The following is a 3,373-nucleotide window of genomic DNA, read 5'->3' as shown; positions in this document are numbered from 1 at the left end:
ATGATTTGTCTTGTAGTAGTGAGTGGTTGTGAATTCCCAGCATGTAACCCATGTGGGCTATTCACACCATAACGTCACAAGAGTCGCTGAGGTCACGTGGCAGTCATGTGAGGGAAGTTGCATAAAATTGAGGATGCCTCTCATCCAACAACAAGACACCAGTGTGACAAAACAACGTGGCTGCATTGGCGTTGGATTCAAAGTTGAGGATGTATTAAACTCAGCTTTGGGTGTCCAGTGTTTGAGTCTGGTGTGTGCAGCTTGGTAAAAGTACATATTAACGTTGAACCATTGTATATGACATGATAATGTATATGCTGCAGGATATCGAATGTTGTGTGATTTAAGTGGCCAAAGCATTTGCTCTCCTTACTGTACAAAGTGTTACTTTTTATACTGCTCCAGTACCATTGCTGTAAGAGGTTGTACAGTAGCATTTATCTCAGTTGACTTAAGAAATGGCTTCCTGTGCTGAAACTCAAGTATGTCATATCCTATGGGTTACAGCACTCCCTCAGGAATGAATAGGAATGAGAACTGATGAGATATTAAGCAGTGCACTTTGTAAAGCCATTTGAATAACTTTACATCCTTTGCCTAGTTTTTTAAATGACATTTGTAGCCTAAGCTAATTTGTGATGCCCATCCCAGATTGGCCTTCAAATAACCAAACCAAGTCAAAACACATGAATTTCAAACTATGATTTAAAATGTATGTTTTACAGTAACTTTAATAACAATAATAAATGTAACTTTTACTGCTGAAATCAATTCAGGAACTAATCTAAAAAGTCAACTCTAACTCTTTTCTTTTCATTTTATTTGTTATCATTCCCGAACAAACTATATCAAGAAAACACATTTTCATAAATGTTTGTCTCTCTTTCGTACGGGTGAATATCCTGGAATATTTTAAACATTTTTGGTATAGTCTATTGATTTTCAGATTTAAACTTTTTTAAAGATTTTTTAATTAATACGTTTTTGTTCTCTGATAGAATATGCACGTTTGGTCTTTGTCGATTCAATCACATCATGTTTAAAAGTTGGACACACTTGAGATGAACTGCAGACTTGTTTTCTTGACTCTCCAAGTTAAATTATGTATTTGACAATATCGCCCCCTGGTGAACTTTTGTATGAACTGGTTTTTACTGTGGCTTTTACTGTATGTAACAACTGTGGTAGGTCCAGGCAAGTTACAAGGTAGAATTTACAGTTTTGCTCATTCACTTTAGCTTTAATTTTCAAATGAGAAAAGCATTTTTTAAAAACATTCATCTACAATCTCTGAACAATAAGTTTGTCGTTCAGAGGTTCTCATTTATTCAAGCAAATGCATCATTGCATTAATTTGGTACATGTTCAAAAGAGTAAGTACAATTCTCTACAAGTGGTGTGTGTGTGTGTGTGTGTGTGTGTGTGTGTGTGTGTGTGCATGTGTGTGTTCTATCATTTGTGTGGTTATTGATGTTTGCATTACGGGGTGTATGATTTTATTGATTTGATTTCTGTAATTTATTCATGACTGTGTTGTACTCTGTGTTTTAACCTCAATGTAAAGCACATTGAGCATATACAGCCTACCTGTAATGAAATGTGCTTCATAAATAAAATAGCTATTGCTAAAAATCTTCACAAAAATCCCTTGTTTATCGCTCTGATCAAAACTGTTAAGCGGATACTCAGTGAAACTGTCAAACTCTTCACAATTTGTTAAACTTTTATTCATCATTTGAGCCATCACAAGTAAAATGGTCAATTTAGTTATCAAAATGGGTCAGACATAATGTACATTCCATAAATATCCATATGTTGGGTTGTTTTTGGTGTCTGCTAAATTGGTAAATTAATAATTAATATTTTTTCCTGGCATGTTGACAAAAAACAATTAGGCTATATTAATTGCTTTTAACCAAACAAATAAAAATGCTTACATGTTCATTCTAGTAGTTTTTTTTTAATGATAGGTCTATTGTCTTTATTACTAAACAGAAAAAAAACACACACAATCTCGCCCGCATGCAATTTAAAAATAGAATCACCTCACATTACTTGGAATAACCTCTGTGAAAAATGAGTATAAAATATTTGTCCTAGAGGTAATAAACAATGAAAAATAATTACAACCAACAAAACTCAAATGCACCTCACTTTACTGTTTAGATTTCAACAAATTCATTTTTAAACAAGTGTCTTTTAAAGGGGCAGCCGGTGTATTACTTTACTGCAAGCTAAAAGGGAGTCCTCTCTTTTATTTCCATCTACAGTTTGAAGGGAAAAAGCTTGGTGCAGGTCAATGGGCATCTAATGCTGCCATACTATAAGCTTGGTAGCCTCTGAATGTTATGAAATGCGTGCTCTTGTTGCCTCACATCATTACATTGAATGTATATTTCTAGATTAAATGTTTTTTTTAAATGCTTCGTTGTGGCAGGCAGACGAGGATGTATGTAATGTATTAAGTTTATCCATGTTCAAATTTAGCCACAAAACTACAAAAAACATCCTTTCGCTGCCGAAACCCGGGATCGAACCAGGGACCTTTAGATCTTCAGTCTAACGCTCTCCCAACTGAGCTATTTCGGCGCGTGTACCGTCAGAGGAGTAAAACGGTTAGATAAACACAGGCTGGCTAATCTTTTCAATGTCTATCGTTGATTTTGTATTTAGCATGATCCAGACGGAAATATAGTTTGCTAGCCGTAATGTTGTTTCAGTCGCAATATTTATCTTGTAACTTGCATACCAGCCGCTTCTCCAACAATGGATACCTAAAAATAAGGTCCGTACCTAATTTCGAAAGGACCCTCCGAAAATATCTACTATCCAGTAATGCGGGGGTTTAACACATAGACTGTAAATATTAGGTTTAACAGCAAAACCAATGAGGAAGTGGATATCATTAGCTAACATTTAATATTCGAACACAAGATGGCGCCGTTGATGATCATCTGAAGTCTTCCGTACTCAGAAATCAACAACTTCATGAAGACAGCAATCAAAAGGTCTGTGTAAAACCAAAACATTAAAAAAATGGCCTTTAAGGGAGAGTCTGGGAGGCACATCCCCATATTTGTGTTTAACAGAGTAGATGTAATTTCCTACTTTAAAATGTAGGCTATATTTGACATATTTTGTTGGTTCTATCTGGCGATAGCACAAGACACCTTCTGATTCTGAAGATGATGATGGAGAAGATTTAATTATTTCGTATTATTATTATTATTTAATAATCATGGAAGTGCAGTATTAAATAATTTTCCGTTAATAGTATCAGTGATAACAATATTTTCTCATACGAATATGTTGTAGTCCAGTCTGCTGTAAGTTAGCTGAAATGGACTGATTCATAGTTATTATAACTTACTTT

At 34.7% G+C, this 3,373-nt stretch overlaps 1 non-coding gene across 1 annotated transcript; it reads right to left on the bottom strand.

The window, feature by feature from the left end:
- Positions 1-2,516: 2,516 nt before the first annotated feature.
- Positions 2,517-2,589, bottom strand: trnaf-gaa (transfer RNA phenylalanine (anticodon GAA)). The gene has a single exon. It is a non-coding gene; the product is annotated as a tRNA-Phe (tRNA).
- Positions 2,590-3,373: the final 784 nt, after the last annotated feature.

This window comes from Labrus bergylta, chromosome 5, assembly GCF_963930695.1.
Source record: "Labrus bergylta chromosome 5, fLabBer1.1, whole genome shotgun sequence".
NCBI classification, from domain to species: Eukaryota; Metazoa; Chordata; class Actinopteri; order Labriformes; family Labridae; genus Labrus; species Labrus bergylta.
The sequence above is the reverse complement of the archived record's forward strand: the minus strand, read 5'-3'. Positions and strand labels throughout refer to the sequence as shown.